This window comes from Glycine soja, chromosome 3 (genome assembly GCF_004193775.1).
Source record: "Glycine soja cultivar W05 chromosome 3, ASM419377v2, whole genome shotgun sequence".
NCBI classification, from domain to species: Eukaryota; Viridiplantae; Streptophyta; class Magnoliopsida; order Fabales; family Fabaceae; genus Glycine; species Glycine soja.
Genome location: NC_041004.1, coordinates 29251293 through 29273268, shown reverse-complemented (window position 1 = coordinate 29273268; position 21976 = coordinate 29251293). Strand labels below are relative to the sequence as shown.

Below are 21976 nucleotides of genomic sequence, written 5' to 3'. Positions count from 1 at the left end.
AATATTATGGTGTGACCATGATATGCCAGTAGCCCCACAATAAAATCCAAGGAGAGGTACTCCCATGGTCGCGACGTCACTGATAAAAGACATAGCAACCTAGCAGGCCTCCTGGTATCATACTTTGTATGCTGGCAGTCAAGACATGCCGTAATAAATGTCTGAACATAGTTTCACATTCCATTCCAAGTGAAATTATCACGGAGTCATACCAAAGTTTTCATGACTCCCATGTGACCTCTCATAGGGGTTGAATGAAACTCTGTAATTTTTAAAGGAATGAATTTGAATTCTGCGGGTAACCAAATACGCCCTTGGTGCATAATCAAATCCGGAGTAATGTTGTAGTCAGGATAATTCTTAGGGTGGTGCAGAAGGTTCTGTTGGAGCTCTATGAATACAGGGTGTTTGGCCAGTTCACTCTTGAGTTCCTCCAGGAACACAAAATTAGGCATTGATAATAAGAGAAAGGCACTAGTCTAAGTTGTGGGAATTCATGATAGGGCATCAGTGATGACATTAGTGTTCCCGGAAAGAAATTGGATAGAATAATCATACCCAATGAGTCTGGCTAAATATAATTGTTGTTCAGGGGTTTGCATAACCTGAGTAATTAACTCCTTGAGGCTTCGATGGTCTGTAAGAATTGTAAAGTGATGGCCAAGGAGGTATTGTCTCCATTTCTTCACGGCGGCAGTGATGGCGGCCAATTCTTTAACATAAGTAGAAGCTTGTAATAGTTTGGGGCTAAAAGTCTTGTTGAAGAAGGCTATGGGATGCCTCTTCTAAGATAACATGACACCCATGGCAATGTTGGAAGCATCCATTTCAAGGACAAACAGAATTAAGAAGTCAAGTCGTAGTAACACAGGGGTAGACAAAATTGGCATCATCAATTGGTTGAAGGCAAGTAGGGCCGAGGAAGGCCATTCAAAATTGTCGCGGATTAACAAGGTAGTTAAAAGTGTTGCTAGATGAAGCGCCGATAAAACCCTGTGAGACCCAAAAACCTATGCAGGGCCTTGAAGGATTTAGGAAATGGCCATTGTCGTGTAGCTTGTATTTTTGAAGAGACCAGTTCTACTCCTTGTGATGAGACCATATGACCCAAATATTCCACTTGCGTTTGACCGAAGGAACACTTGGATAACTTTAGGAAGAACTTTCCTTCTAGAAGTACCTAAAATGCTTGTTCCAGGTGTAGAACATGATATTCCAAAGTGCGACTATAGATCAAAATATCATCAAAGAACACAATAATAAAGCGACAAAGGTATGGTTTAAAAACGGTGTTCATTGTCGCATGAAACGATGAGGGTGCATTGCATAAACCAAATGGCATCACCCAAAATTTGAAGTGATTGTGATGAATTCTGAAAGTGGTTTTTTCGATATCCTCTTCGTCCATAAGAATCTAACGATACCCTTTAAACAGGTCGAGTTTAGAAAACTAGCATGTGCCGCCTAATTCATCTAGCAATTCATTAATGGCGGGGATCAGAAATCAATCCTTCACTGTGATTGTGTTGAGAGCACGATAATCCATACAAAAGCGCTAGATTCCATCCCTTTTCTTGACTAGTAACACCGAAGATGAAAATGGACTGGTACTCGGACGAATGAGACCTTGCTGAAGCATCAATTCGACTTGTTATTCAATCTCCTACTTCTGAAAGTGTGGGTACCTATACGGTCTTACATTGACTAGTTCTGTGACAGGAAGCAAATGAATGTGGTGGTTAGTGTGCCAAGAAGGAGGTAGGGAAGTGGGCTTTGTGAAAAGGAATTCGAATTTGGCTAGGAGTGAGGCTATTTTAAGGGTAACGTCAGAGGGCTTGGTCATTTGGGTTGAAGGAAGTTTTGTGGGTAGTAATTGAATGTGGAAAAGTCCACTAGTTCCCTATTTTCGGACCAGGCGACGAAGCTGGGGTGGAGTGATTGAACGAAGTTCTAAATCACTGTCTTCTTTTAGCTCCATAACTCGACTGGAACAGAGGAACTTCATGGTGAGGTCATTGAAGTCCGTCAATACGGGTCCCAAGGTCTTCAACCATTGGACACCGAGAACCAAATCAGCACCGCAAAGGGGTAAGACATGGAGTTCAACAACAAAACATGGCCCTAAACGTGCATAGGTACCTATTCACACAAATAGGAACATTCAATTTCATGGCCATTTCCCACCATGACCCGCAGTGGTGTCGTGGGCCGAGAATGGAGGTCCAGAGCGCGTACAAAGTTATGGGTGCTACCTCCATCAACTAATATTACCACTTCTCATTGTGCAATTTGGCCCACTAAGCGAAGGGTCTCTGGCGCTAGATGACCCGAGAGGGTGTGAAGGCTGATCTGGGCCTGGGGAAAACCCACTTCATCAAGCGGTTTGGGTTGAAGGTCCACCAAGGAAGGGTCCATCTGGGCTTCATCATCTTCTTCAGCAATAAGAAAGAAAACCTTGGATGCACACTTGTGGCCGCAGTGATATTTTTCATCACGATTAAAACACAAGCCTTTTTCACGGTGATTGGCTAGTTCCTCAGGTGATAATCATTTAAGGGAAGGAGGGGGTGAGTTCTTGGTTGCTGGGGAAGAAAGGGAGATGGGTGGAAGTAGGCGCGGGTAAGTAGGGAAATGTAAGGATGAAGGGGGTTGAGGATTGAAGCTATTGGTCTTGCAGCGAAGAAGACGATGAAGATCACAAAACTTTTCCTCTTGCAGGCTAGATAAACCCACGACCTGAATCAGAGACAAGGGTTGCAGCGCCTGGACTTCTCATCGGACTATTGAAGACAACCCTGAAATGAGGCAACTCAAGAGAAATGGAAAGGGAAGTCCAACTATGCGATTTACGAGTGCTTCAAACTCAAAAAGGTAATCAACAATAGAGCCCTTTTGTGTCAACTTGAACAGGGCACCTGTTAGGTCTTCATATTGAGATGGTGCAAAGCGGGTCTCCAACGCTTGTAGAAACCCCGACCATGACACCAATTGACCATTTCACGACATCCACCGGAACCGCACCAGCGCTGGCCCGTCCATGTAGAATGATGCATTTGTAAGGCGTTCAAGCTTTGGAGTGGAATAATACTCAAAGAATTGAGTAATCTTAAAGATCCACTCCAAAGGATCTACGCCATCAAAATGCAGAACCTCCAATTTCAACCGGTGAGGGTTAAGTGGAGGAGAAGGAATGCATGGTGGAGCAAAGGATGATTCCAGAGATGGTGGGTGAGATTCGAGATTCGCCATTTTCTGCCAAAGCTCGCCAAGCTTAAGAGTCATGGAGTTCTAGGTAGTTGTTAACGAAAGCTAATTCAAGGTTAGCTTGGCAATGACCTCTTCAAGATGATCCAAGTGAGATTTGGAATGTGAGGAATCGGCTATAGTGCACCAAAATGGTATGTTCTCAGAACCTTGAAACTATGATTCCTGGAATTTGAGGACAAGGAAGGGCCTCCCTTAGCCAAACAATGAAAGAAAACTTAATATTATTTTCCTATATCCTTTATTACACTAATCATCCTATATATAGAACTTGGACAGTAGAAGTAGCAGATCACTAACAAACTTCTAACATAAAAGTTACTAGAATATTCTCCTAACAGAAACCATAACAGAATACTAGTGCTAATAGGGAATGGTGGCAGACAACATGTCTCCCTAGCCCACTCGGTCTAATTACTAATAACAGACTTGATCAATTATAATCTACTAAATACTTTTGTGCTGATATTTTCCTCTTGGGTTTGCTTGTAGTATCCACTTGTTGTGGCTTACTCTTCATATCATTATCCCAGTATCCAAACCTTCCTGATCTCTTCATTGCACTCGAACATTTTCTAGTTCATCTTGTCAAATCCAGGAGTTGAACACCTTCAAGATGATTGGTGCCACTGACCTGAAGTCAAGGTTATATCATATAAGTCCTCCAAGTATGTTGTTTGCTCAACCCTATTCTATAAATATTGTGACCAAGTTTGATTGTGACCTTGTGATTAGGACACCCTATGCTATGAAAAGAACTTTCCCTTTTGTTTGTAATAATGCCAATGATCTTTGTGAGGTTTGTCATATGACCAAGTAAAGAACATTACCCTTTTGTTATAGTGAATCTCATACTCAAACTCCTTCGGAGGCTTAGTTAAGTTTAAGCTCTTCTCTCTCCAAGAGTTTGTTTTGTGAAGATCAAACACAAATTCTTTCTCACAAACTCAATGTGTGTTGCCAATTGAATTGCATGCATTGAATGTTCAAACGTTAATTTAAATACACTAATAATATAAATAATTTTTACATTGTCATCTAATACCAAATTATTATGTAAGATATATTTAATAATTTTACAATATTATCTAATTATAATCAATAATTTATTAATTGATAATGTGAAAAATTTTTACACTTGTGAAATATTGGATTTATAACTACCTAGCTAGGATTGGATTTTATCTTTCTGTAATTATCTTGTGCGGATCAGTTTCTGTTAGTTTATATCGTCAAATTCAAATCTCATAATCTCCAGCTTTACTTGTTGATCTCTTGTATCTATTTATACTCCTATATATGTAACTCTCAAATAATTAATGAAAAGATCATTAAGTTGCCTTCTCTACATGAACAATTATGGAATTTGGTAGCATCGACGACAGTTTCAGAACACATAATATGTTGGTACAATGAAGTACCATGCATATTCAGGCTTGAATGATTCTTTACTGTTCCAACACCGTATAACTTCTAGTGGTTGTTTCTGCTCCATGTCTTCTTGGTTTAGTAAAAGATGGAAGACATTATGCTTAACAAGAATGGTTGGCTTCCAAGAATGCTCAAGATCAAGATCCACACTTAGAGAGAATTCCTTGCTTTCGTTTCTCATTTTTGTTCTTCTATTATTAATTTCATTGGATTTTCAATACCACCATTTCAAGGTTATAAAAAAAATCCCCATTCATACATACCTCACAACTTGGGATTGCAAGAGGAAAACTGGTGAGTTCTTGTTTTCTTCATCTCTCTATTTCCTTCCTCTTATCAATCTCTTATATAGCTTTTCTATCTTGTTCTTGGTTTTTTAGTTTTTACTAATTAATATCATTTTTTTTCTTACCATAGTATTGGTACGAAGTAGTCTCGTCGAAAGTGGAGACTAATCTTTGTCAAGGACCTCGAGCGTACACAAGATGAGTATTTTCCTCTCAACACTCTTTATTTCATACCTAACGACCAACTAAGATTCGAATTCTGGACCACTTGATTAATAGACACAAGTTTCTACCACTAGTGTTAACCGTTATTGGTTACTAATTTATATCATCAAATCTTAAACTCTGCTTTTTTTTGTTATACATGGTTGATTATGAATAATTAACATCTTTGTGTCTTTTGTTGGTGTTGGGTCAAATAATTCTCACTTGGTAGACATCCATACTAACCCACTTCCTCCTAGTCCATTTCAACTTTTTGTATCCACATTGCAGCTTGAGGGGGATGTTAGTGTTATATTTTCAGTTTTTTAGATAGCCAATACTTGATTAGAAAATTAGTTTAGACGGTTAGAGAATTAGTTTTACTTCTACAGTGCAGTAAACAAGTATATAAAAGACTACTTTTTTTTTTATCTTTGTTTGATTGATTAATATAGAATCAGTTTTAATTTTTTTTCTTGAGCTTCCAAGAGAAGTTTCTCTCTCACTCATGGTGTTAGCCGTCTTGGTTCAGATTTGCATAGATTTCTACAATAAGTGCCAATAACCTCTTCAGTCATGTGTATAATAAACTAATCAAGTACGACTACAATTCAAACTTCTCGAAAACATTTTTTATAGTAAAGTAATCAAGAAGTGATGTGATAACTTAACATATAAAGTATGGCTGCAATCCAAATTTCCTGATAACATTTAACATTAATTAGTCAAGTGACAACAACTTTCTGCAAATTTTTCAATAATGTCTCCCTTCTGCAGTTTGCTATTAGTTATAAATTATGTTGTTCTCGTAATAGAAAAATGGACAATTTGCACTAGAGATTGATGGTTTAGGGTAAGATATATGAATGACCTTTCTAGATTGATGGTCATGCATGCTTTGTCTTATTGCATTTTTGTTGTGCATGACTCATATTGTTGGGTTACAAAGTGAGTTGGAAGTGTTGGTAAAGTCCATGGTATGTGTAATATTATATATATTGAGGTAACCCTATTGTTTATGAATAAGAAATAGAAGCATTTGCTTTGTTTCCAAGAATGTAGGCATACTTGGCGAACCTCATTAAAACTCTTGTGTTTGCGTATGTGTGTGAGATTTCTCTCATACCTTTTAGAATTCCGATTGCTACTGCTAACAGCTGGTATCAGATGGCACTTAAGTCAAGGGCAAAATTCGAAGTGGAGAAGTTCAATGGAAGTGGAAATTTCATATTACTGCAAGGCGAGTTAAGGATTTGTTGGCACTACAAGGTCTTTTAAAGGTGCTACGCAAATCAAAGCCTAATAATATGGAGGCTTTGGATTGGGAGGAGTTGCAAGAAAGGGTTGCAACAACCATGCGCTTGTATTTGGCAGACTAGGTCCTTTATCACGTGATGGAGTTGAAGTCTTCTGGGGAGGTATGGGAGAAATTGGAGAGTCAATACGTGTCAATATCATTGACGAATAAATTGTATATGAAGCAAAAATTGTATGGGTTGAAGATGTAGGAGGATTCGAATCTCCAACAACACGTGAATGCCTTCAATCAAATTGTCAATGATCTGACAAGGCTAAATGTAAAGGTTGAGGATGAGGATAAGGCATGTATTCTACTGTGTTCTTTGCCTTCTTCTTACAAACATTTGGTCATAACCTTAACATACGAGAAAGACTCAATCATTCTAGAGATGATACATGTTGCACTTATGTCTCACTCTCAACAGAGACAGAATGTAGTGGAGAGTATGCAAGGCGATGATCTGTATGTGAAGGGAAAATAAGAACATCGAAAAACACAAGGCAAGGGTTCTAGTGGTAGACAGAGAAAGAAGTTCAAGTCTAGAGAACACAAGAAAATAATAAAGTGCTACACATGAAACTAGAAGGGGCATTTCAAGAGGGATTGTCTAGAGTTGAAGAAATCTGGTGAAGAGAGATTTCACTTAGCAAATGTGGCAGAGATTGATGATTCAGACTACTACACTGAAGGAGATGTCTACTACAGTGCAAGAGATGTTCTTTCTAGTTTATGCAGTTAGTTGACAAATGTATGGATTCATTATTCTGGATGTTTTTACCATATGACTCATAACAGGGAATGGTTTCACCACATACAGGTCAACCAATTATGGTAGTGGAGCGAGAATATTGTGTGATGTTCAACATGTCCCTTAATTAAGGAAGAATTTGATCTCATTTGGTACCTTATAGGCCAATGGTTTTAGCTACAAAACGAATGGAGATTGAGATACCCTCAAAGTGTGTAAGAGGGCGTTGACTGTGATGAAAGCATAACAGACTGTAAGAAACTTTTACAGACTGTTGAGGAGCATAGTTGTAAGTTGAGTTGCATCTGTTGAGTCTAATAACGATGTTACCAAATTGTGGCACTTGCATTTGGGTCATCTCATTGAACATGGGATGGTAGAGCTTCATAAGCGAGGACTCTTGAAAGGAGTTTAGAGTTACAAGTTAGACTTGTGTGAGTACTATGTGCTTGGGAAATAGACTAGAGTGTAGTTGAAAGTTGTGAAACATACCACCAAGGGGATTCTAGATTATGTGCATACTGATTTGTGGAGTCCTGCTAGAGATTCATCCTTGGGTGGTTCTCACTATTTTGGGACATTCATTGATGATTTTTCTTGAAAGGTTTGGGTGTGCTTCATAAAAAAGAAATCTGAAGTATTTGAAAAGTTTAAATGGTCTAAAGCTGAGGAGGAGAACCAGACAAATAAAAAGATCAGGTACTTGGGGTCTGATAATGGTATAAAATACATTAACTCATGGATCCAAAAAATTTGTGAGGAACATAGCGTACAATGACATTTCTCAATGTGGAAAACACCACAGCAGAATGGTGTTGTAAAGAGAATGAATAGTTATCTTATTGAAAGGGTCCCATGTCTAAGGTTGCAAGTTGGCCTTTCTAAAGGTTTTTGGTCAGAAGCGATGAATATGACACGTTACCTACTTAATTGATCACCACAAGCATCATTGGATAGGAAAGTTGCATACGAAGTTTGGACAGGTAACCCTGTTGATTTTAATAATTTGAGAATATTTGGGTGTCTTGCTTTTGTGCATATATCCAATGATGAGAGATCTAAACTTGTTCCAAAGTCGAAAAAGTGTGTTTTCGTAGGTTATTCCAAAGGTGTGAAAGGGTTTAAGTTTTGGGATCCAATTTCTAAGAAGATGGTGATCAACAAGGATGCAGTGTTTGAAAAGCAATCCATGTTGCCAAAGATAGTTGATACAACTATGCCAGTGTCTGATAGAGCTTCCCTTAACTCCATGGAGGTTCAAGTGGACCTAGAGCACCTGACAGTGATTCCTAAGAGGGCAGAACCGTGCAATCCAAGACTTGAGGCTACACCCTACACTTGCGCCTAAATCTATGAGTCTAGGTGGACTGCATCAGGAGTACAATCTTATCAAAGATACAGATCATCGCACTATTGAATGGAGCAACCATAAGGGTTCAGTAGAGGTGGATTGGATCAGCAGATTTGTAAGTTGACAGGTCTTTGTATTGATTGAAGTAGTCTCTTAGCCAATGGTACAAATGGTTTGATTCCTACATGCTTCGGATTGGCTACAAGCGATGTGAGTATGATTGCTGTGTTTATGTGAGAATCCTTGATGATAGGTCTTTTATTTTTCTACTATATGTTGATGATACGCTGATTGCTAGTAACCATTTGTGTGATGTGAATGAGTTGAAATCACTGTTAAGCAAGGAGTTTGACATAAAGGACTTGGGTCTTGCCAAGAAGATTCTTAGGATGGAGATCCACAAGGATAGGAAATCTAGACAGTTATGACTCTCATAGCAAGGTTATGTTAAGAAGGTGCTAGACAAGTTCAACATGAGCAATACAAAGCCTATGATTGCTTCATTGGCTAAACACTTTAAGCTTTTTGTAGATCAATGTCTTAAGACACATGCTAAGGCGGAGTACATGTCAAAGGTTCCCTAAGCAAATGTAGTTGGTTGCTTGAAATATGCTATGGTGTGCACTAGACCAGATTTGGCACATGCTATAAGCCAAGTCTGCAAGTTTATGTCATGGTATTATGTTTGGTAGTCAACAGGGTGATCCTTTAGTTGCAGGATATGTGGGTTGTGACTATCTTGGTGATTTGGATGACAGAAGGTCTACAATAGGGTATGTCTTCACTCTTACAAGTGGGCCTGTTTGTTAGAAGTCCATTATTCAATCTCTTGTGGCAATGTCAACAACTGAAGCCGAGTATATGGCGGTAGTAGAGGCTAGCAAGGAAGTTGTGTGGTTTGTAAGGCTAGTGAAGGAGTTGGGCATTAAGCAAGGTGGAGTTTAGTTGCATTGTGATAGCTAGAGTGTGTTGGACCTTGTGGCCTTAATAACTTTCGAAGGGGTAAATTAATTTTCCACTAACAAACTTTTAACCCCCTTCTAAAAGAGATAGGCTTAGAATGCTGAAGAAGCAGCAATCAATTTAATAATGTTCTTTAAACATGCAAGACACAATTGATTGCAACAAAATAAATAAGATAAGGGAAGAGAGAATGCAAACACAGTTTTATACTGGTTCGGAAAATTCCATGCCTATGTCCAATACTCAAGCAACCCACTTGAGATTTCCACTATCTTTGTAAAATCCTTTACAAAGTCTGAACCACACAGGAACAACCCATCCCTTGTGTTTAGGAATCCTTACAACTTAAGAGACTCTCAGTCCCTTAATCAATCTCATTGAGTAAGAAGAATGGAAGAAGAATTCTCTCTTCAAGAGAAGATTATTACAATGAAGATCCATGGATGAACTCTTAATGGATTTGCAAGTGTTTGCCCAAGAGTTCTTGAGAGAGCATTTGGCAATGAAGTTCTCTTGGAATATCTCTCATTTTCTTTTGAGAGGATAAGACATTTTGGACCAGCAAAACTCTCTCATAAAATTCGTGCCCAAGTCACCTATTTATAGGCCTTTGATGGCCATTCACAAATCCAATCAAAAGATGTGACTGTTGGCAGATTTTCTGAAAACTCTCCACTGGTAATCGATTACAATGTTTGTGTAATCAATTACACAGTTATAATTTGAAGGGTTATGACTTTTGAATTTGAATTTCCAAAGTTCTGTTGCTGGTAATCGATTACAAACAAATGGTAATCAATTACATGTTCAAAATTCAAATTCAAAACCCTTTTCAATAGCTCTTTTCATTCTTTCCTTCTGGTAATCGATTACACTTCCTGGTAATCAATTACCAGAGCCTTGCATGACTTTGAAACCCTTTGTTTTGAGGCAAGGCTTAATCTTTAGTGAATCTTGAAACAAGGCTTTGTTTGTTGAAGCATTCTTGAATTAATCTTGAAGCAAATTTTTATCCTTTGAAGCGGCCTTGTTTGATTCTTCTTTGGCATCATCAAAATTCATGTATTCATACATTCACAGAGTGTTATTTAATTGGCAAAGAATCAAGTGTATCATGCTAAAACCAAGCATATTGATGTGAGGTTCGATAAGATCACGTAATTTATGACATCTGGTTAGATTTTGCTTAGGAAGGTTCACACTTCAGAGAATGTAGCTGATATGTTAAGCAAGGCAGTCACAATTGATAAGTTTAAGCATTGCTTGGACTTGTTGAATTTTGCTGAGTGCTAGATGTGATAGCACCCCAACCCAAGAGACCAAGGTGGATTTATTATTTATCTTCCATGGGGTTAAATATTCGCTACGGTGGAGATTGTTGTGCAGGACTCATATTTTATGGGCTAGGCAAAATGATAGAGTAGAGTGTAAAGACAACCTGTTGTTGGGTTATAAAATGGGTTGGGGGTACGGGTAAAGCCCGCGGTATGCATAATATTATATATTGTGATGTAACCCTATTGTTTATGAATAAGAAATAGAAATAGTGCTATGCTCTTCAAGAGGTAGGCACACTTGCCGAACCTCGTTAAATCTCTTGTGTTTGTGTATATGTGTGTGATTTCTCTCATACTCTTTAGAATTTTGGTTTCTATTGCTAACACATTTTTATTCAATAGTTTATGCTACTATCAAGCTAATGCATTTGTCTAATGTAGGTTGGATAGAGTGGTATGAGAATACCTATGAGAGCATGAACCAAGTCCTTAACCAAGAATATCTTTATGGAATTCTTTTGAGTGAAAACATTATTGGTGTAATCCATGACCATTTTATCATATATTACCTAGATGTGGATGTTGATGGCTCTGACAATTTATTTGCTAAGGTAAACATAAAGAAGCAATAAACTAATTCTCCTAGAGAATCACCCAGAAAGATCTATTTGTTTCCTAGAGCAAAGGTGATGTTACTCTTCATTAAATGTAGTCCAATTCCAATTCTATAATCATGAATGTCACATTTGCTAAAAGAAAAATTGACTTTTGGTGAAGAATCATTACTACAAAAATGATCTTCAATGACGTTAACTCTAAGACGATTCTTCCAAAACCATCGTCGTTCAAAATGCAATGGCATATTTTTAAATAATTGAAACTTTTTAATGACAGTTTTATAAAAACCTTCATGGAAATCAAGTGCTCAATGATGGTTTTTAGAAAACGATCATAGAAATCTAGTGTTCCATGAAGGTTTTTCAAAAATCATCTTTAAAATCAATAGAAATCAAATGTTTCATTATTGTCACACTCTCTCAGTCTCACTCTCTCATTCTCTCTCACGCTCTCAGACCTATCTCTCGTGCCCTCTCTCCTTCCATCCCACACCGCCGTGGAAGCCATCATCCTCACCTTGGCTAAATAGATCTGGGGTTGAAAATACCAGATCTGGTGTTGGACAACCAGATCCAGGGAGTAGTTTGTCATGATGGCATCTCTGTCTTCACCTTCGATCCCTTTCTGCCGTCACAACATTGTTTCAGTTTTGAAGCTCTATTCATGTGAAGACTTTCTCCTTTCTTTTTCGTCAACATCATTCGTGTGGAGCTTATCAAGGAATACAGTCAGATGCTTGTTGTCAATTCAACATGGGTTTGAACCAGCTACTACATCATCCACTGTGACTTTGTCATACTCTTGTCCACCGCTGCTAAATCGCCCTCGACCAAACCCAGTTCGTCATCTCTGAGATCCAAGACGACACTCCCACATCTCCTTAAGCCATCAAACTCCTCGCCCTCTATTTCTCCTCCCCAACACCAAGGTATCGTAAATTTATTGATAGAAAAAGAAAACCCTCGATTTCAATTTCTTGTCTCCCCTCTCATCTAATCTCACATCCCTCCTCAAAATCTCATAGGATTCCACCATCGTGAGTCTCAAGGAATGGTTTGTCAATTTCGTTATCGGAAACAACGCCACACTGAGGCTCGTCACCGGTCTCGTCTTCCTCCATGAAAATGATTTCAATGAAGCCCTCAAAACACCAATACTAGTTGAAATTCAATTTTCCATGACGATTTTTAAGAAAATAAATGTAAAAATAGATGCAAATAAGACTTTTATTGTAAAAATGAAATAAATTCCACATCAGTTTTTAAAAATCGTCATAAAAATTCATGTTTTATGACAATTTAAAAATTGTCATGGAAAGCGATGGACTTTCTAAGATGGTGGATTCCACGATAGTTATAAACCATCATGGAAGGCCCTAAATAATCTTCATGAAATCCTTTATTTGTAGTATTCAATGCTAACAATACACTTCTTATATCTCTATATAATTTTCTTTTATCAATCTTTCATTTTAATTTGTAGAATTAAATGATAATCCATTTATTTGCAAGTGTTTGCTTGTGTGTGCAAGGCCTGTTCGTTTCTACAAGATGATGTTAATTACTGGCTAGTACTATGTAGTATATCAATTATCAAGTATTGGCACATAGTTATAATTGATTTTAATTTTCAAATATCATTGTTGTAGACACTGGGTTGGATCCAAATTTTCTCAATCATCTTGCAAGTGGTAGGACTCCACAAACTTTCAATTTCAATTCTGACCATATTCACATGAAGCTTTCATCTCTGGTCTCAAAATAATTACACTTCAAAAGAAATTATACTATTACTACCCTTAAACTATATCCATGGAGGTCAAAAAATTGCGGCCCTTCTTGCTTGTTCTTCCAATTAGTGTTGCACTAGTTTTACTAGTCGCTTGGCTTCACCTTACATCATTTTCCATATATCACAACCAATTACACCATGAATATTCTGAGATTATCATTCCCGAACACTCTCTTGACCCTCTAACCATCCATGAATTCAACAAGAACAGAACCATCCTCTCTAACCACCCTTTCTTCAAGTCCCCATTCAGTTACACTATTAAATATGTTGTCCTGGAAGAACCAGAAAAACAACTAGTCCTCAAATGGAAGAAGGGTGATCCACCTTTGCCTAGGAAGGCATCCATGGTAGTGGTCGACGATGACATCTTTCGCGAGCTCATTGTGGACCCCAAAACCGACCTGGTGACTATCCATGAAACCAAACTTAGCTTCGGGGTACCGTACTATAACCTTAATGGACCTGGTGGGAGTACTAGAAGTTCCCCTCAGATGCCCTGAGTTGAACAACTCATTCACTAAATGCGGCGTAGAGGAGATATAAGGTGGGTTGGATGGTTAAGATGGAAAGGAAGAAAGGAAAGGTCACAGGTTTGATCTCCCCTGTTAACAAAAAACTAACAATATTAACAATTAACATTTGTCAAACAAAAAAGCCTAAACACGACATAAATTTAGCAAACCTGATGTGCTTGCCAATCTTTTCAAGCTGGTTTGGGACACCAGTGGAGGAGAACAAGAGGTTGATTAAGGTGAAATGCTATTCAAAGGAAGGCATTGTGAATTTTTACATGAAACCAGTTGAAGGTTTCAGTGCCTTGGTTGACATGCATAAAAAAGAGGTACTGGTTGTTTCAAATAATGGGCAGAACATCCCTGTGGCCAAAGGAATTAACAATACTAGTACTACTAAATACCATTGCTCCATTCAAAAGCTTAATAGAGAGTTAAGGATGTTGAATCCAATATCCTTGGAGCAACCGAAAGGTCCAAGCTTTATAATTGATGGGCACTTGGTGAAATGGGCAAATTGAGAATTCCATCTGAGGCCTAACCCAAGAGCTTAGACCATCATTTCACAAGCCAAGGTAAGGGACTTATGAAGCATTGATACTTCAATTTGTTTCACATATTCATGTTTGATACTGATACTCTTGGATACTTCACAGATATGTATATCGGTGAAGTATCTAAATCTATGAAGCACCGATAATTCAATTTGCTTCATGCATCTAATGCCAACACTCTTTAAATACTTAATTGATACGTGTATCAGTGACGTATCTAAGCTTTTAAAGAATTTTATGAAAATTCAATACAACTGCATGAAACATGTAAGTATGTATAATACAAAAACATTTTCCATCAATGAACCAAAAATGAAAATTGTTCTCTTTATGAATGATTTTAAGAAAGGAATGAGATTGATAGTATTATTCCTATATGTAAATAATAGAATGTAATTTATGATGACAATGGACAATGACTTAATGTTCAAGAAGTATTTTTTATTTTTGAATTGAATATTTTTTTATATATTTATCATGTTTTATGAATTTTTATATATTTCTAAATATGTATCTTATATGTATCGTATCCCATATATTTTTAAAATAATTGTATCGTCATATCAGATACGTATCGTATCTGGGCATCATAGGTGAGGGACCCTGACTCATCAAAGTTAAGAAGTGTCATGTACAAAGGATTCACTTCTGAGCTATTCGTGCCTTACATGGATCCCATAGAAGTATTTTGGGTTGCAATGATTGTCCAAGAAATGCTTACTACATGGATTTCATGTTTGCCTCTTCTGATGGAACACCACATCTTCAACCAAACATGATTTGCATTTTTTAGAGTTATGCTAGTGACATTGTGTGGTGATAGGTAACTACCCCATCATTGACCTCAAGGTAAGCATTTCACTCATGCCAACCTCATACTAAAGTGTGTATTGGGTTTCACGTTATGAAATATTAAATTCAAGCTAAAAGCTATTAAATATAGCTTTTGCAATCATGAAAATTTTAAAGATGTTATTTTTTATTAGCAAATATTAATTATTAGTTTGTCATTTTTTTTGTTAACAAAAGGGATTGAAACCATGATCTTTTCTTTCTTCTCTTATTTCTTAATCACTAAACCAACCTTATATCTTTCAACTGTTAATTCAAACTTACTATTAAAATCCATATTGTTGTTGGTTTTTAATTATAGCCATTCATAAAATTATGAATTTTGACTATTTTCTTGTTGCCAACTCATTAATCATGAACAAAGATGCCTTGCACTTCATATAGCTCAATGGATTTTATCTCTAAACTTTATTTTTGATTCATGCTATGGTGGTAGGTTACAGAAGTAAGGCCAAAGGTGACACTAGTGGTTAGGATGGCAACATCATTGGTAAACTATAACTATATCATGGATTGGGAATTTCAAACCGATAGGCCAATCAAAGCAAAGGTTAGTGATGAAAATTGAATTAAGTTTCTATGTATTCTTGTTCAAGATTGATAGCTCTAATATGACCCCTACATGCATGTGTAGAATAAACTAATCAAAATGTGATGAGATACATTAACATATAAATATGGCTGCGATACAAAATTGTTGAAAACATTTAACAACAATTAGTAAAGTGAATGTGACTTTATACAATTTTTCAATAATTAGAATATTGAGCCAACAAAGCAACCCAATATTTTAATACAAAAACACAAAATGCAGAAAGATAATGCGGGTTGAAAAAAATTGGTATAAAGTGGTGAGACATATTCAATTGTTGGACAATATTTATAAAATTATAAATGTCTCCTTACGTAATGTGTTACAAGTTACAAATTGTCATGTTGCTCTCACAGTAGAAAAATGGATAACTTGCCCTCTTGATTATTTAGTGCAAAATGGATAAGCCTTTCTAGATTGATGGTTATGCTTTGCCTTATTATATGTGTATTCAAGAAAAGTGCTATGAACACACTCTAACACACTCCATTTAATGCACCATCTTTTATTGGTTAAATTTTACTGAAAACTACAAAACTACAAAATAACAGAGATAATCATTAGATGAGATGTTGGACCCACTAAATTTTTTATTTCCAATAAATTTCAATTAATAAAATAGTGTTGTAGATAAAAAAATTGTTTTAGAGAGTGTCTTCCTAACATTTCTCTTGTATTCAATAGTTTATGCAAATATTTGGAGTTCTATAAACACTCTTTATCACACTTCTTCAAACACACTCTCCCTAATTGGTTAAAATTTATTGAAAACTACAAAATCAGGAGAGAGAGTCATTAAATATCATATTACAGAAAATGCTTTTTTACATTAGTTAAAAATGACATTTTACATTGGGTGTATGGTTGATGAGTATGCATGCGACATAGAAAGTCCAACCTTTTACATTAGACTTTAACCATTGTTAAAAGTCACCTTTTAAAATTGGTTTCCATACAACCAATCTTAAAAGTGATATCAAATGTTGAGATTGGTTTAAAAGACACCCTTTTTACATTGATTTTTCTTATAATCAATGTAAAAGTTAAACCTTTTACATCGGCTCTGTGATTAACTGATCTAAAAACACCTGTTTTAGATCGATTTTACCTTATAACTAATGTAAAAGTTTTACATCGGTTGTTTCATTAACTGATCTAAAAAGTTCATGTTTTACATCGATTATTGCACAATCCAATATAAAAAACTTTCTACATCTGTTTTGGTATTAACAGATCTTAAAAGTATTATTTTCTTTTTGAATTTGAGCTGCATTTTTATTCATTTGCCCCTGTAAAACAGTCACCACCACAATCACATACATACCACAAGCAAACAAGTTCATCACAAGTTATAATGTATTTTCTTAACAATACAATTAAGCATCAAATACATTCCAAACAAATTATAGTCAAATATTCTAAACATGCATTACTCAAACTTTACATAATATAAACAACACAAATAAGTTCATCACAACCATATATACGTGTTAACATATAACACCAAAAAGTACTCATTGAAGCTTAGCATATATGTATTAACATAGAAAAAAATTCTAAACAAATAAATCTAAAATTTCAAAAAACAAAGTTGTCCAACATTGTGAGATGTTAGCAATATCCTCATCAAGCATTGGACCCAAATTGTCAAAGTTCTACAATTTAAAAAAACATGATAAAATGTTAGTTCATGAACTAAAACAAAAAAACATTTAATTTAATTTGTTGAAAAGTTCATTAATTACATGTTTCCATGAAGGAACAATATTGTCAGAGACAATTTTGAGAATATGTGTCATGACATAATATTCACACTCATAATTCTTAGGTTGTGTTTGACACTACAAAAGAAGATCAAATTTGAATATAATTAGTAACTATTTAAGTAACTTTAAAATTTTAATTGTTCGTCAATTTATAAACTACTTACACGAGGGAAAATCCATATAGGCTTCTTTCTATTTGTTGAACCCAAACCCACCATTCTCTGATATCCATCCATAGCTCTAACATATACAAATAGTCATGTGAATTGCATTATAGGTTTTAGAGTAGTCAACATGAGAAAACAAAAGTTTTAGGAGAAAAAATCTTAGGATTCAACTTTGCTTTTTATTTCTTGGTTAATCCTCTTTTTGGGTAATGAACACAATACCACCACATTATTTTGCTTATGACAGATAATCAACAATTACTAGTGACTCTTGCATTATTCAAGAAAAATTAGTGACTAGTGATACATAATTTGAAATAAGTTGTAAACATGAACTACGAATGCAAGTAAGGTGTTAGGTAACATTCTGTTTTTGTCTTTGTGCACTTTATTTAGCAAATGGGTCTGAACATCATTTTTCGTGTTCCCGACATTTTGAATTAGTTGCAGGTCTATGAATCCATAAAACATTTGCAATCTTGTCATTATTAGTACATAAGTCATGTGTATACCTAAAATATTGAAATAAATGTTAATTATATTAAATTATTATTTAATTAATAAAAAACTTACAAATTAAATGTACTTACGACAATCATAGTTGCATAACCAAGATGTTAAACACCTTTGTACCCAAATATACTTCCAAAAGATGTTTCTGATGGATATAAAAGGGCATTGAAGATGGCCTACTTAGTACATTAGGATCCCAAGGTAGTTGTATAGGATTCTTATTTTGACTTGCTATCATCAATAAATGCTCAAGTGGATCAAGTTCAGGTTCCACCTTTTTGTGTGGAACATCTTTGCTACATCGCTCCACAGCCTAATCAAGCAAGGTAGAACAATCTTAACAGACATAGTTAAGTCATTACAACTAAAAAATAATTAGTTACAGATACCTTGGTCGTAATAGCCTTGGAGAGTCTTCTCGGCCACTGAATGAAATGATTAGGGGGCCTGTCCCACTATTTGCACATCTTCAATAGGGAAAGGAACGTGAGCATTTGAATCAAAACCTCTTCGACCACCACTCTAGCATTATCATCCTCTATTTTCTTGTGGTGTATGATTGACCTCAGATTGTACATTTTTCCAATTGCCATTAAAAGTGGAGGATCAACATCAACATATAGCTCACACAATTGATGGATATCAATGTGATTGTCTTCTCCCGATGGATCAACATCAACGTAACTCCCTCTTATGCTTACACGATTTAATACTAGCTCTACAACATTATTTTGTTAAGAAAGATTTGTTGGACAAGCGGCCTCAGAAATATTAAGAAGGGGGTTGAATTAAGATTTCGTTGACTATTCCTAATTGAAAATTTCCCTTTCTTTATTATTTTGTAGATTCAATTATTTCTTTGTTAAAAAGTTACTGAAATAATAAATGAAGGAAAGTAACTTAAGGAAATGTAAAGACAACAAAAAGTAAAAGAGATTAAGGGAAGAGAGAATGCAAAACCGGATTTATACTGGTTCGGCCACAACCCAAGCCTACATCCAGTCCCCAAGCAACCCGCTTAAGATTTTCACTATCCTTGTAAAATCTTTTACAAGCAATGAACCACAAAGGACTTCCCTCCTTTGTGTTCAGTGTTTACACCAAGAGACAAACCCGCCTCTTGCAATGAACCCCAAACGACGTTACTCCTTTGTGTTCAGTGATTACAACCAAGAGGTAAATCTCACCTCTTGCAATGAACCCCAAAGGACGTTACTCCTTTGTGTCCAGTGATTTAACCAAGTAGACCGTCTCTTAAAAACAGTCACCAAGAGTCGGTTTCTTGAAAAGCTTTTTGTAAGAATGGAGGAGAGGAAGAAAATAGAATAGCACAGGTTTTTGCCCAATGAACTTTTCTTGAAAAAACAAGTATTAAACAAAAACTCTTAGAAAGAAATTAAGAATCAGTGAATGAATTCATTATAAAATTTGTGCCATGGTCACATATTTATAGTCATTCAATGGCTCTTGAAGAAATCATTTTAAAAGATGTGACTCTCTTTAAAAAACTATTCACTTTAAAAGTTGTGACTCTCTTCAAAAACTAGTTACTTTAAAAGTTGTGACTCTTAGCAATTTATTTTTCAAAACCAGCCACTGGTAATCGATTACCATAATGGTGTAATCGATTACACAGTTTACTTTATCAAAAGTTGTGACTCTTCATGTTGAGGTTTGAAATACAATGTTCAAAACCTTTGGCAATCGATTACAAATGTTGTGTAATCGATTACACTATTTTGAAAATATTTTATCACAAGTTGTGACTCTTGAAATTTGAAATTCAACGTTAAAAAATATTGATAATCGATTACTGCTTTGTAAATTAGTTTGAAAAGAATTGTTGGCTATTGGTAATCGATTATTGCCTTTTGGTAATCGATTACCATAGAGTATAAACTCTGGTAAAAGATTTTTCTTTGAAAAATTCTTTTGGACAAATTGTGCTATTCAAACTTTTCTTTGAAAAATTCTTTTTAACTTACTTTGATGCTTTTCTTGAGGTTCTTGCATATCTTGAGTCTACTCTTGATTCTTTACTTGAATCTTGATTCTTGATTGAATGACTCTTTGATTCTTGAAACTTTCTTGAATCTTGATTCTTGACTTGAGTCTTTGGCATCATCAAAATAAGCTTGGAAGCTTTGCTTCCACAAGACCTAGAGTGACCACAACAACTGGAATTGCTGAGTCAAATTCTGATTAACTTGCTCAGGGATCCGTTTTGTAAGAGCCTCAAATATCTCATGCTGATAGTTATTGAGATGGAGCCATGATGGGTAGGTGGTCCAAAATATTTCCTAATACCCATACTTCCACCAACACCACGAACACGACCAGGGTACTCTAGTTTCCCAATGGTAGTAGTCAAGATATCTTAACACCCAAAGGAAACAAAGGATCTTTGTGTGCTCTATTCAACAAGGGAATCTTACAAAAAATAATTCATTAGCATACAATCCTTAAGTGACTTGTTAATTAAATGTAGAGTTGAATATTAACTTACAATCCTTTCACCCATAATGCATGCTTCTTCATTAAAATAGTCTTTTATTGTTAGGCTCTCTTCCATGTCTAATGAAATTTAGCTGGAGATGGAGGATGAACAACTAACAAAGGATCTGATTGGGATGCTTCTTCAAGTTGTTTAATCTTATTTGGCATCATCTTCTCTCGAAGCCCGTCATTGCCCCCACGAGACAATGTGTGAGGGTATAGATTGTGTGCCTGAACCTTTTTCCCTTTTTTTATACCAACTAAATTGAGTAACAAAAAAATTTGGCTTACTAAAAAATACAAATCCAAGTAATTAACCTGAAAGGTAGGGTATTGTCGAATATGACAAAAATGCTCACATGTATTGTTTTTTAAGAACATATATTCATCACAAGGACATTTGTCCTTGTATTTCCCATATAAATTGATGCAATCCTACCCCCCCCCCCCCAAGGGCATTGGATAAAACACTCCAAGAAAATTGGTCCAGAGATGTAAGAGAAGGCCCTAGGGTTCTCATGAGCCTTATGCTAGATTTCAGGCCCATGGGCTAAGTATGAGCCCACTTATCTTTGTACATATTAGATTAAGGTTTCATTATTTTTGGGCCTTGTATTTAGGGCTTCATAGTGTAGGGAGGGTACCCTAGTAATGCAGGATTTTTCAGCCCTTGTATTTTATGGTACCTAGACTAGTTTTTGTATTAGGGGTAGTTTTGTAATTTCGTATGCATTAAGTGCACTATTTGATGTGTGTATGTTGGAAGATAAATTTAATTGAATTGGGAGAAGCCCAATCCAATTAAATTTTGGACCATCTTAAGGGGAAGGTGAGCATTTGCTTGCTACACCTCATTGCCACATCATATAGTCACACTTTGTGCTTGTCCTTCATGCTTTACATGTCTCACGACACCTAAGCACACTTAGTGGAGAATCTTGGACTTGATCTTGGATTAGTGGACTGAACCATAGCTAGAATTCACTAATCATAATTAGTGAAATTTTGGCTCCAAATTTGGCTCCACAAATTCAAATTCAAATTCAAGTGAAATTTGAATAGAAATTCAAATTTCCCTCCAATTTTGTGTGACACTTAGGCTATAAATAGAGGCCTTGTGTGTGCATTTTTTTAACTTTGATCATTTGATAATTATACTTCAAAGTTCATACCTCATTTGAGGCACAAAATTTCATGTTCTTTCTCTCCTTCTCCCTCCACTCATCTTCTCCTCCCTTCAAGCTCTTATCTATGGCTTCCTATGGTGGTGAGTTTGTTCTTGACTCA

General features: G+C 36.0%; 1 pseudogene; it reads left to right on the top strand.

Moving 5' to 3' along the window:
• The first annotated feature begins 13254 nt into the window (after positions 1-13254).
• Positions 13255-15723, top strand: LOC114405103 (annotated as a pseudogene).
• The last annotated feature ends 6253 nt before the right edge of the window (positions 15724-21976 follow it).